We start from the raw sequence: 14,058 nt of genomic DNA, 5'->3' as shown, positions 1-14,058 counted from the left end.
AGAGGGAGAGCATCTAGAGCCTGAGGCCCAATATGAAAACGGTACGGCTAGCCACTGTACCTGAAGAAACACAGATACTCAACAGGCTTTACAATTATATTGTTCCGTTGTCATCTTTTCCAAAGATTGACAATTGAGTTGTTCTATTTCCATTTCATGCTCAGTCAGGACAAGATGATGGATGACCACATCTCTAAATGTGTCAGTTCTATTTTAGTTTAATCACAAAGTTCCCCTCTGATCTCAGTGAGTGTGTAACACCCTCTCACCACTGCAAAAATCATATGTGATGATATAGAAGGGCTGATAAGACAACCGAAATGGGCAATACTGTGTGAGTTGTGTCAGTGATGATAACTGTGGCCCAGCGGTAGGCCTGTACCTCTGGGCTGGAGGAAAGGTGGAGAGGGGTTAGGAAGTTGCACAGTAGTCCTAGGCACAGCAGCTCAGAGATGGCCAAAAAAGGCTGGAACAACAGCTTAAGCCATTTGGATTGACTGATTTATTAACTTTATGAAGTTACATACTAGACTGTCGACTATAACCAGATAAGCTACTACAGTACGTGGAAAACCTGTATTGCAGATAAGGCTAGCCTAATCACTTAAATAATTCTGGTTAAGCACAGCTTTAAAGAAAGGACCAAATCTTATAAGAGTGCAATAGCCCCAAGCCTTCCTTGTTATGTACTAATAGTCCCTCATTCTCAGCAAGTCAAATGTACCGGGGATCAGTCAGAAATAGGATTAAGAGACCATTAAGTGACTTAACAAAGAGTCCAAACACTTCACAACTAGAGGAAGACGAACAAAGGTGTGGAGTCATGCTTGTCCTTTACCTTCCCTATTTGCAGTGCACTGTAATCTGGTTACTGACTGAAGCTGAGCCCACTAGCTCATTACATAACTGCACAGCTACGTCTGAGGAGGCCGGGATTGTCTGGCGGAGGAATGGAGCGAAATCAAGCCCATTTACCCAGTTCCTCCTGAGCTTCAGAATACTGCAACTACAGCTAAGCATAGCACACATCAGTAACAGTCTTGCTGTACAAGTCAGCATAACGCAGCTCAACTGAAGTAACCTATTTCAGTTCTGGACAAAGAAGCACAGTCCAAGACTATAGGCTACACACTGCAAGGCAACGAATCGCAGGACATCATAATTAGAGACAGAGCTGCCCAACAATAGCCCAATGTCATGCTACGCTAGGCAACATAACGTCATGGTAGTCAACACAATGCAAATCATTGGGTGCCCAGTCAACATGGCGCAGGAACACAGCAATTTCTGTGTCCAGGCAGGAGCCGAGTAGACACTACTGCCCATACTGTCCTTTCTGTTCCACATCTCGCCTTCACAGGCAGCTTCTTTTAAAGGGGGAATGCGGTTGCATAATGCCAAAGCGTACGATAAGCATCACATTAGCACTGAACCCCAGGTTAGGAGATGACTCTACTGCAGAGTGGCGATTGTGTTTGGATAGAACAGTGAATTGTTCTGCATCCATTCTGTCTGTATGCAGCTTCTGAGCCATTACTCCTGTTCTGCTAGCAAATTGCTGTGTCGCTAATGGTACCGTCAATGGTTCGTCCACTTGGTTGAGTAAATGTGCTTAACCAGTTCAGGAGGCAAGACTAATGTCTCCAGTTTTCAATGCCTTCCAGCTCTTAGCCTAATCAATATAATTGGAGTTGGACCCTTTTCCCTGGTCAAAGAAAATGTGTGTAAGCTGGTCATTGGAGAAAAATGTATGAAATGCACAACTTAAGCATGGAAAATTTGAGGTGTCAGCCAAGTGAACCATGAAAACTACTGCTTTGAGTTTATTAGTGAAAAATTGGTTTTCCATAGCAAAACAGGCTTTAGTTCTGTTGAAGGCCCAAACCATCTCAGTTACCAAACTTTGCATCTGCTCTGTTCTCCCTTCTCCATTTAGAGAACTCCAAATATGGTCGTCCGACACAGGCGCAAGAGTTTGGGGAAACACAGGGTTGTTACTTGTTTTCCGTTCGAATGAGGCCTAGGCATTTAAATCATCTTCTATTCATTCATAAACTCAGAGATGCCAGTCTTGATCAAGGCTTGGACACTAGCTGAGGAAAGCTGTTCCACTGAATACAAAGACACACTGCTCATGCGCCAACCGAAATAGAGAGAGCTGATGTCAGAGATTCCATGGGATGACCACCCTCCGAGAGGGCATGTTGCTGGAGCCAGGGCTCAGAGCTGTCTAGTCATCACCCAAAAATCTGCCCCCTTTCACCCTTCCTGTCGCTAACACACACACACACACACAATTGGCTCAGGAACATCCAGAGCTCAACCTGTGTGCACCAACTCCTTTTCACTACTCTTCCGCTCCCAAAATGCCTCAGCTAAAACTAGGCAATTAAGCAATATTAGCCTACATCCTATAGTCCCCTGTAGCTCAGTTGGTAGAGCATGGCGCTTGCAACGCAAGGGTTGTGGGTTCGTTTCCCACGAGGGGCCAGTATGAAAAATGTATGCACTCACTAACTGTAAGTCGCTCTGGATAAGAGCGTCTGCTAAATGACTAAAATGTTTTTAAAAATTATAATCCATCTGGTAAAAAAGTAACTAGAAGTTCACATCAACAACATCCCATCTGAAGGAGCCTATAAAACAAAGTGGCATCAAACATCGAATGGCCTAAGGGGATCCCACGTTGTCTAAGCCTGCTGTAAGCATTCAGTGATGCTTGTTCCCTCACTCCTTAAAAATACTCAACCTTCTCATTCCATGTGATAGCTAACTATCGACCCTGTATGTTCTACTGTGAAAAAAGGAGACTTTACGTTTGTACGGTCTGTTACCACAGAAAGCAAGCACCTTATCTGCAAGGTGCCAAAATTAGAACTGACTTCTCACAATCTAAAAATACCCCTCTATAATCATAAACCAAATATAGCACCTCCCCTCAGCGCAAAGTTCTTAAACAGCAGACAACTGAAAGAAAACAGAGGCGGGGAAACGGGAAAAGGGTTCTGGCGAGCAAACAAGACAGCCATGTCTGCAAGTGTCATGGCTCTGAAGCTTGTCTACAAGAAACACAAAACATCCCTGATAGGATACTGCTCGTTCTCTCCAGTGTATCTGCTGAACTTCAATGGGTAAATGGGTTATGCCCCCAGTAAGGTGTGCAGTGTTCTCTGACAGTGTAGGACTAGCTACTGCAGGCTTTTCAGTAGCAACTGGCAGTGTAGGCTGGGTACAGAAGGGTTAGGGGGCCTGGTAGTCAGTCACTCTCTTCCTGGCAGACAAAGGCCCAATTTCCTTTTGTTGACATGCACGGTGGCATGGCGGTAACAGCCAAGTTCAGACAGTTCAAATGGGCAGAGTAATAGCTTTCCAGAGAAACTGTTTATCAAAGTGTCTGAGAGCTGATGTCATGGCTAAGCCAAGCATTTTGAGGCCCAGGTCTCAACGAAGTTTCACTTACCCACAAACTATCTTTCAAGTGAGGAAAAGGATGGCTCCACACACACAGGCACACACACTTTGGTGGTGGGGGTCATGTGCATGGCATGAGCATGGGGTATTTCAGAACAGCCTGTTCCCTCCTCTCCTGCCACCATGCTTTATCAGGCACTTTATTAGAGCTGCACAGTGCCTGGCTTCAGAGGTCCCTGCCCTGTGCCCAGGGCCCGTCACTGTAGTCAGACCCAGTCATCACCAGTAAAGCCATGCTAATTAACAGCAGACGGCTTCAGATGGGGATGTGGGGTGCCGAGGCAGCAGCCAACAGCACTGACATATCCTCCGAGCAGTGCTGTGTGTCATGTGACACCGTGCCATGCTTTGAACTGTGGTGCTGACCCATGCCATATTGTGCCATGGTGTGCCTTGCTGTGCCATGTTGCTCAGTTGGTTGAGCATGGCGCTTGCAACGCCGTGCAACGCCAGGGTTGTGGGTTCGATTCCCACGGGGGGCCAGTATGAAAAATGGTATGCACTCACTAACTGTAAGTCGCTCTGGATAAGAGCGTCTGCTAAATGACTAAAATGTAATGTAGCAATGTGAGGACACACGGTAGTTCAGAGAAATGTTGCAGAAAGGGAGTAACAGGACAATTTACGAGGGCATGTTTGATTTGTGTGTGTTGTAATGAGACTAGGCCTACACTTTGTGCCCATCTGCTTACATGTCAATGCTCCTCAGTGCTGTGGATAAACAAAATAATAGAGCTTGATTCTGTCAGCTGCAGAGTGTGAGCAGAGAGCTGCTATGCCACTGAAGGACTGCAGCACAGAGATATGCAGCAGAACTGTTTTCGTTGGACTCAGGGAACAATCTGCCCTGGTTTCAGTATTCCCGGAGAACTGCCAACCTAAACTCAGCACACCGTGGGCGGGAACTCCTCATACGGCACTAGCTGCTTTTTATTGATGTCTTGTCTTTGTGCAGAAAAGCCAGCTTCTGCATCGTCTGCACAGCTTGCCTATTTGGATGAAATGTGCAATTAAACCCTATGGACAGTCAAACCTGAGGGCAGTAAGAGGCATGAGACTGAATTCAAACATTCGTACCAACATTTGCTTTCCCCAGTAGCTCAATATGCAAAGGCCATCAATGTCTTGGATGCCAATGAGACTTCACAAAAACATGGTTTGTTCAGTGTATAAACCAATGAGCTAGGGCTTACATAACTCACATTCAGAAGAAGGGTAGGAGTTGGCTTTTGCTGTAATTTATGCATTACTCCTTCACGCATGTCAAACATTTCTTAGAAGCAAACCTGCATCTTTGGCTGCACTGCTCTGTGGAAACATCTACGACTAAGCAATAACAGTACAAATCCTGACCATATTACAAAATCTGTAAATGAAGTAAAAATCCTATAAAAGATTTATGTTATGCATATATATTTTTAAGAGGCAACAATAGCCTTCTTGTAGAAGAATCACTGAAAACAAAGGTATTGATATTTGCAATTGTTCAAAGATCTACCATTATGATGAGAATGGGCAATATTGGACTTGATATCTTGAATTTTAAGTCACCCATTGACATTAGCCTAAATGAATTATGATTAATGCTGAGGTGCACCTGTGGATCTCAAGTCAGAATACGGTCAGCCCAAAATGAATTGTAAATTATCTGTTTTGCTGTGAAAGAATTAGCCTTGCTCTCCAAAAACACACATTCAATAACTTATTTTCAACATCAGGTAAGCCATCCTATGTATGTGCAAGGCCAACCGAACCTGTAAGCAGTCCGTGGCTAGGCTAACGGCAGTGATTAAACAAGCATTAGCAGCAACAGGCCTGGGCACTAATGCTCATGTGAATCCTCACGTGGTGCTGGCTTGGCAGTCAACGCAGTAGGGTGGCTTTACGTCACCCTGGACATGAGGCTCCTCTCCTGCTCCTGTTTACTTCTGCCCTGTCCTGGATCTAGAGTAGAGAGAAGAGTGGGAAGGACTGCTGTTGTATAGTAGCGGCAGGGTGAGGAGCCAGCAGCCCTGTGATCTTACCATGGCTTTCTTCCAGGTAGAGGGCCCAGTCATGGGGATTGTGGATATTTTTTATGTGGGCAAAAGTATAGCCTCTGTCCCCATTCACCCCTCTCTTTGGCTATACCCATCAACCTTTTGACCAGGGTGGCCCACCTGTAGAGCGATGCTGAGATAATATTGTTGATGCTTCAGAAAAGCAAAATTGGGGGCAAGGGGGTATGCGTCCCATTGTTTTATATCAGTAGAACTCAATGTATTCAACATCCTACAATCATACCACAGTGACGCCTCTGTTGGCCTAGCAATTTGAGTAAAACAAAACATAAAATGACATGGTAAAAGAACCAGTCAGAGTATCCCAGAGCATAGGGCACAGTCACCCAGTCTCTGGTTGAACACAAAGGAGGTAGGTACTAGGTATGAACGCAGGGAGAGGCAGGGGTGTGACTGCTGATGCTTGGTTTTGTAGGCCTCGGCCAACCTGACACAAACAGCCCTGGGCCCTGGCTGCTGTGTCACAAGGCTGGCAGACATCCAGGCACACAGGGGAGGGTGGGGCTGAACAGGGTTTTATGAGTCGCTGTCTGGGTGCACAGGCTCTCAGACACAAGCTTCCTATTGATCACCCTTCTGCTGAGGAATCATGGGGATGTTTTTTCTTCCAAAGCACATCTGGTACAGTCTTGTTTGGGCCATGCTGTGTGCTAGGCAAACAAGGATGCATGGGTGCATGGCGGTGGAATTCTAGATGTCTCACATGTCATGATTATAAAGTACTTCAAAAATGTATGGAGTAGACTATATATGTGTTGTGTAAAGCAGTAATTGTGACCACCAGAGAGAATCTGAATAATAAATCTTTGCCTAGTTAGAGAATTTCTTCACGAAGGCTAGCAGGATGTGTCCATTCATGTTAACATTTACATTACATTTGAGTAATTTAGCAGACACTCTTATCCAGAGCGACTTAAAGTTAGTGCATTAATCTTAAGGTAGCTAAGTGAGACAACCACATACAGTATCACAGTCATAGTAAGCAACTAGGCCTAAGTAATCTGGGAACTAAAGTCTTGTGAAATTGGTCAGCTGCTCAATTAAGTTTTGCCAAAATGATGAAATGCCCATGTAGGCCACCTCTACCCTGTTATTTTCTGGAGTCCAATTTAACTTTGGTAACCCAAGGTCTGACCTTCCTGATAAAAGCAATGAAATGCCTCTGTTGGCTGGAACATTAAGCTGGCAACAACCAGGGTTGAAAGCGTGATTCCTGCATGCATGGGCCTACTAAAAGCCTAGATATGCATTGCATTCCCTGTAGCATTTGGTCGTGGTAGGACAAATTACAATCCTTAAACACAGACTAGATAGAGGCAATAAGAGATGCATAGTCATGCAGTTGTCCCACTAACCTGGAGAAGCACTCAACTATTTACTTATTAATCTGACCTTGTTTGTGGGGGTAGAGGGAGCCTATGGGAATAGTTTTACTCTAAATGGGCCTGGCACTGAAGCTGACACTGGATCCTTGAAACACACTCTTATTGAACAGCTGTTTGGGGGAGCCCGGCGAGAGACCACTTTAAAATTGTATCTCTAGTCTAGGCATTGCTGAGGCAGCAGGGTTCCACACTGAAATACAATATTCAGTCTCTCCTACCACAGAGACAGTCATGATGGCTAGAGCCAACCAACACGATGGTAGGCTAAATGCCTCTGTGTGTGGGATATAGAGATGAAGAGAGGGTTTAGGCTTAACTCATAACTTCACATAGGTAGCGCTTCTGAGCATTTATAAACAGTACACTGGCAAACCATTTAGACTAGAGCTCTGAGAAAGTGCTAGCTAAGGAGAGTGGAAAGAGGGAAAGAATCCTAAAGGACAAAACGATGGACAGTTTTTTCTTCTTTTTCACAGAACTGTCCGAATAGGACATGAGTGCTCACAAGGGAACTGCATACAGATCAGTCATGTGTGGATGACTTCACTGTGTGTCACATAGGCTAGAGGACAGCAATAATCTAGCCAAGCACACCCTGAAAACTTCCACAATGCTCAACTGGTGATAAAAAAATAGATGCGAATTATGACGTCACCAGGTCAATAGGATCAACCCTTCCCCTGATGGAAGGGGAAGGTAGCTTAGTGGTTAAGAGCGTTGTGCCAGTAACCAAAAGGTCGCTGGTTCTAATCCCCGAGCCGACTAGGTGAAAAACCTGTCGATGTGCCCTTGAGCAAGGCACTTAACCCTAATTGCTCCTGTAAGTCGCTCTGGATAAGAGCGTCTGCTAAATGACAAATTTATTTATTTATTTATTATGGTGATAAACGCTCTCTGTCATCAGTGTCATGTTTCTCCCACCTGTGATTCAGCCAGCCATCCAGTTCGACACAGGGTAGTGTTTATAAATCTCAGGGCAATTTAGAGGCACAAAAACAACTCATTTGAATGTTGGTGGAGAGGCATAAAAAGTTGGCTATGAACCACAGGTTTTCCATGTGTCATTGTCAAGATTCAAATGGCTCTACGCAAAACAATTAGTGATCACTGTCAAACAAATGCCTTCAAAACACCATATTGTTCTATGTAATGCTGTCATTTCTAATAGTTTTTTTTTTGTGTAACATATTTGACATTTACTGCTGGATTTCACAGTGTCTTAGTTGTACTAGAGAATCTCAATATCACAGATGGATACTATACAGTCTCCCTAAAAGACGGCCTCAGGTGTTCTGTGCGGCGCTGTATGGATCAACACATTCCTTGAAAAAGTGAAGACTTGCGTAACGAAGCCTGATGGTGCAAACTTGCACTCACACCCTAGCAGTCTGCTCACTGGGGAACACTCCTCTTGCCAGTTAGCCCTTCAAGCATCCCCTGCATTGCCATTGGAATGAGTAGAGGTGGGAGGGCTAGATGCATTTCTTCCTCCCACTGCAATAATAGGTCCCTCAGAATTCCACTGTGCTTGTGTGCTCCCTCTGAATTCTACTTGTACTAATATAAGGCTTTTGTCCCTTTTGTTTTCTTTCTCTCCTCAAGCGGTATGCTCCATCGACTAGTATTTTAATGCAAATGGTCACAACTTGAATGACAACAATTTCCTTGAGCATCCTGCCAAATCACAGGTTGGTACTGATTCAAATTAGGCATAACAACTCCCAAAATTATGCTTAATCTGGCAATGATCATGTTATAATGCATAGCGTACTTGTAGTGGGTGCAAGACAAGCGTGGGTTCAGTCTAAGTGCATACAAACAGCAGTCAGAAAGCTGCAGGGAAGGTAGAAGAGTTGATAAGGGTTAGTCTATCCTAACATCTTCTAACAATGTGCCTTCTTTACATAATGACACAGAGAGAAGGCCCTGAAGGCCTAAGCAGTAAAGAGCCTGACTCTCTGTCCTACTTGTATGTTGCAGGTTGGCTGCCTATAGTAGACTACAAGCTAACAAAATAAATTGTCAATAAAGAGCTGAATAATTCAAGTCAATGTAATGCTACCTCTCATTGTAGTGGTGTTGGCAATGGTGCAATGCATAGTTTACAGGGAACACAATGATGAGAGGTCTTCACATAAACACATACAATGTGAAGCTGTCAAAGCCTATGTCACTGGTTTCAATCATCCAGGAAAGAATATCAGTGACCTAAGAGTGGTATTGAAATGTATTGTCAATGTTTTACAATTAACTAAACAATAGCCTAAATACAGGCCAGTATTAAACTCTCTGGGGTAAGTAGCTATAAAGCAGGAGTCCCTTGCATTGATATAACATTTGACACTCTCTGCATGTCTATGGGTTTACTTTAAAACGTTAATTATAGCAAGCAACAGGGCTACGACTTGCTGAATATTTGACCAACAATTGACTGACAGACGCCTTCCGTCTGAAGTTGCTCATTCCTCGAATGGATTCATAGGCCTAACGTTAGATGGGGAGAGGATGATGGGGAGAGGAGAGAGTACAATGGCTAACTAGTTAGCTAACCCAACTTAGCGTTAGTTAGCCCAAGAATGTATTAAACAAGGTGCCGACTACTATGTGTATATCGTCTATGAATGGGTTACGCGTTAGTTAACTAAATTGATTAACGAAACTAGGTGGCTAACTAAGCATAGTACATTTTCGTCCTATCATTTTCTGGCTAACTAGGCAGATGGGCAAGAAATAAAACTAGCCAGTTGGATAATGTTAGCAAAGTTATCCTAAACGGAGTTAACTAGCTAGCACAACACAGTAACCAAAGCGACATAGCTAATGGGACTTGAATTAAATTGGAAGCTAACGTTATAGCTAGCTAGCTAGCCCGTTACTAACGCACGTTACGTCAACAAGTCTAGCTAGCTTGCTAGCTAGCTAGATTGTAGCTAAATTAGTTAGCTAGCTGGGCTGACTAGCTAACATTAGCTAGATAGTTAGCTAGTTGGTCAATCAAACCCGCTCTGTTTCATGTTTTAGCCGTCTAGAAGTCTCCCACTTAAAACTTCCCATTGAATGAATTAGCAGCTAGTTCCTTCCAACTCATTAAACATTTTCATACAAAGCCAGCTACGGGTCGTCCTGACCAAAATGTTGCCAGCTAGCTATAATGTTACAAGCTAAAGTCGTTAGCAAGCCAAGCCAGCTAGCAGTTGAGTGTCCCTTGCCTTGTCTGCTTACCTTGAGCGGCCTCGCAGATATATCTTTCATCGTCCCATAATGGTCCTCCCTCTTGACAAATATTGTGAAAACCTCCACGTTTATTAGACCAGTTGTTCCTGACTTTGAGCTAATCCAGAGGTTGCAGTCTACAGTAAATCCAAAACAGGACTCAACGACAAAGTAATTTCTTACTTACAACAACAACAATGTCAACCAAGGCGCTTCTGAATCAGCCCAGCTGAGGTAGCCAAATTATGTCGCCTGCCAATCGCAAAACAAATTGAAGTTGACTGACAATCCAAAACACCAATGACCACACGATACTTTTTTGACTGAAATGTCCCAGTGTAGCTAACGTCAAATGGAAAAGGGAGAGTGGGAGAACCTTCATAGGCCGATTGGCTGCAGAGAAAGTAGAGGTAGGCAATCGATTCAAGGCTAGGGATGGGGCGGGAACTATTCCTACGGTGAGGTCATCTGGGTGATGTAGCTGATGTGCAAACTTCAGAAAGTATTCATACCCCTTGACCTATTCCACATTTTGTTTTGTTACAGCCTGAATTCAAAATTCAATATGGGTTTTTTCTCACCCATCTACACACAATACCCCATAATGACAGTGAAAACATGTTTTTAGAAATGTTTGCAAATGTATTGAAAATGAAATACATTAATATCTAATTTACATAAGTATTCACACCCCTTTGCTATGACACTCCAAATTGAGCTCAGGTGCATCCAATTTCCTTTGATCATCCTTGAGATATCACTACAACTTGATTGGAGTCTACCTGTGGCCAATTCAATTGTTTGGACATGATTTAGAAAGAAACACCCCTGTCTATTTAAGGTCTCACAGTTGACAGTGCATGTCAGAGGCAGACTACGGGAAGGCGATAAGGGGACTGAAAAAGATGGCAGAAGCGGATGATGATGATGATGATGATGATGATGCTGCCATTAAACCCCTACAACTCATCCAGAATGCCGCAGCCCGTCTGGTGTTCAACCTTCCCAAGTTCTCTCACGTCACCCCCCTCCTCCGCACACTCCACTGGCTTCCAGTTGAAGCTCGCATCTGTTACAAGACCATGGTGCTTGCCTATGGAGCTGTGAGGGGAACGGCACCTCCGTACCTTCAGGCTCTGATCAGTCCCTACACCCAAACGAGGGCATTGCGTTCATCCACCTCTGGCCTGCTGGCTCACCTTCCTCTGCGGAAGCATAGTTCCCGCTCAGCCCAGTCAAAACTGTTCGCTGCTCTGGCACCCCAATGGTGGAACAAGCTCCCTCACGACGCCAGGACAGCGGAGTCACTCGCCACCTTCCGGAGACATTTGAAACCCCACCTCTTTAAGGAATACCTGGGATAGGATAAAGTAATCCTTCTACCCCTCCCTTAAACCCCCCAAAAAAAAATAATAATAAATAACAACAACAAAAAACAAAACAAAAAACACATTGTAAAGTGGTTGTCCCACTGGCTATAAGGTGAATGCACCAATTTGTAAGTCGCTCTGGATAAGAGCGTCTGCTAAATTACGTAAATGTAATGATGATGATGATGATGATGATTCTGAATCTAATGGCGGTAGAATCAAGGAGAATTGGAATATTGTCCAAAAGAATGCAAAACGGAGCAAAGTAGTGTACAGTGATGAGAATGTCACTTCGTATCTTGTAGGAGTACGGTTTGTAAATGAGGAGCAGCTGATCGAATTACCAATCTTGAGGAATCCATTTGAGATATCCAAACTGGTGGAGAGAGTGCTGGGTAGAGTGAAGGCTGTGAGGATACGAGAGGCGGGCTTGTTTTGATTTTTTGTGCTTCTTCTGATCAGAAGAAACGTGTGTTGCGTTTCACCCGATTTGATAAGTTTGAAGTGTTGTGTGTGTCTCTTAGGAACAGGGCACCCCTCAATGGGGTTTATATCTGGCGTCTCGTGGGAAGTCGATGTTGAAGAGATGAAAAATATTACTGGAGTGAATGATGTGGTGAATGAAGAAAAAGTGAAGAGTCTGTCTGTTCTGTTGTTTTTTTATATGGATTCTCTCCCTACTCAAGTGCAGTTAGGGTATATTAGCTACAGAGTCTGAGCATTTATCCCAATACCAATGCAATCTGATCATTGTAAAGCTTTTGGTCATGTTTCAAGTGTTTGCAGAAGGGAGAAGCCGAGATGTCCAAGTTGTGGAAAATATCATATCATGTGTTATAAAAGTGATGAACATGTGACATGTTGCAATTGTGGTGGGAACCATGAAGCCACGTCTTTCGATTGCCCCACAAGGGTGAAAGAGAATGAGGTGGCCAAAGTCAGGGCTGTCCAGAGCATTTCATATGAAGCATCTGTTTGGATTAAGTTAGTTTCCCTATTACGTATGGATTTTATTTGTACCTTGTTTTGGTTTCAACCCGTCTAGTTGGGGGCAGCAATACACCTTTTGGGGTTGTAGTCCGCGATAAAATCCACAGAAGAAGAAAAAGAAGACGATGTGCTTGTCAGAGGATTTCGAGACAAGACAACGGTTTCCACCGGGCACCGAGTCGAGATGGCCTGTAAGATGGTGGACAGGAAAAAAGGAGAAAAGTGTAACACCTAAAACCCTCACAAACCTTTACAGATGCACAATTGAGAGCATCATGTCAGGCTTTATCACCCTCTGGTACGGCAACTGCACCGCCCGCAACCGCAAGGCTCTCCAGAGGGTGGTGCTGTCTGCCCAACGCATTACCGGGTGCAAACTACCCGCCCTCCAGGACACCTACAGCACCCGATGTCACAGGAAGGCCAAAAAGATCATAAAGGACATCAACCATCCGAGCCACTGCCCGCTATCATCCGGAAGGCGAGGTCAGTACAGGTGCATCAAAGCTGGGACCAAGACACTGAAAAACAGCTTCTATCTCAAGGCCATCAGACAGTTAAACGGCCATCACTCGCACATTAGGGGCTGCTGCCTATAGACATAGACTAGAAATCACTGGCCAATTTAAGAAATGGAACACTAGCCACTTTAAATGTTTACATATCTTGCATTACTCATCTCATATGTATATACTGTATTCTATACTATTCTACTGTATCTTAGTCCATGCCGCTCTGACAGCGCTCATCCATATGTATATATTCTTAATTCATTCCTTACTTCGATTTGTGTGCATTGAGTATATGTTGTGAAATTGTTAGATATTACTTGTTAGATATTACTGCACAGTCGGAGCTAGAAGCACAAGCATTTCACTACACCCATAATAACATCTGCTAAGCACGTATGTGACCAATAACATTTTATTTGACATGTTTTGAGTGAATATGGAATAGAGGATCACACAGAACTTTTGGAAGAGCTACAGAAGGAAATTGAACGTGACGAGAGTGAGGATTAATTAAATGCGGTGGCAGGTGCAGTGGTGACCGCTGAAAAGGAACTGAGTGTAGAGGGAAGCGGTGTGGTGAGGAAGGTTGGCATCAAGTGGAAAAAGAGGGATACGTGCTCCAGTAGCTCAGAGATGAAACCTGACAAGAGTGAGGGTGAAGCACCTGTGGTGAGGACCGCCGAGTTTGTGCCTTGTCCCGATTATGACAAGGATGATTCTGTCCCAGTGGGAGTGAGATTTGTGGAGAGAATGGATCCTTGTTTTCTGGCTGATCCATATGTGGTGTCAGGTTGGGTGGAGGAGAGGTTGGAGACTGTTGAGTTGGTGAAAGTATCTCGAAGTGGACTTTGTGTTTCTTCCATCCAGAGGGAGCGGGCGCTCCAGACTACGTTACTAGGGACAAGAACTGTGACTTGCTTTGCTCTTCAGAGCAGGGCACCGTTGAAAGGAGTGATAACGGGGGTGGCATTAAGTGTTGAGGAAAATCAGCTTTAATGGAAGATTCCTAGTGTCTGTGACACCTGTCGTTTGGTGCGACGCAGACCCGGTGAAGACC

At 44.3% G+C, this 14,058-nt stretch overlaps 1 protein-coding gene across 3 annotated transcripts in view; it reads right to left on the bottom strand.

Moving 5' to 3' along the window:
• otud7b (OTU deubiquitinase 7B) overlaps nt 1–10,343 on the bottom strand; it is a 28,190-nt gene extending 17,847 nt beyond the window's left edge. For all 3 annotated transcript variants that reach the window (XM_045226197.1, XM_045226198.1, XM_041873996.2), the window contains exon 1: nt 10,139–10,343. The gene's annotated coding sequence lies outside the window, so the exon portion shown is untranslated. The remainder of the gene's footprint in view (nt 1–10,138) is intronic.
• Between the last annotated feature and the right edge of the window lie 3,715 nt (nt 10,344–14,058).

The sequence above is a fragment of the Coregonus clupeaformis genome, chromosome 17 (genome assembly GCF_020615455.1).
Source record: "Coregonus clupeaformis isolate EN_2021a chromosome 17, ASM2061545v1, whole genome shotgun sequence".
Lineage (NCBI taxonomy): Eukaryota > Metazoa > Chordata > Actinopteri > Salmoniformes > Salmonidae > Coregonus > Coregonus clupeaformis.
The sequence above is the reverse complement of the archived record's forward strand: the minus strand, read 5'-3'. Positions and strand labels throughout refer to the sequence as shown.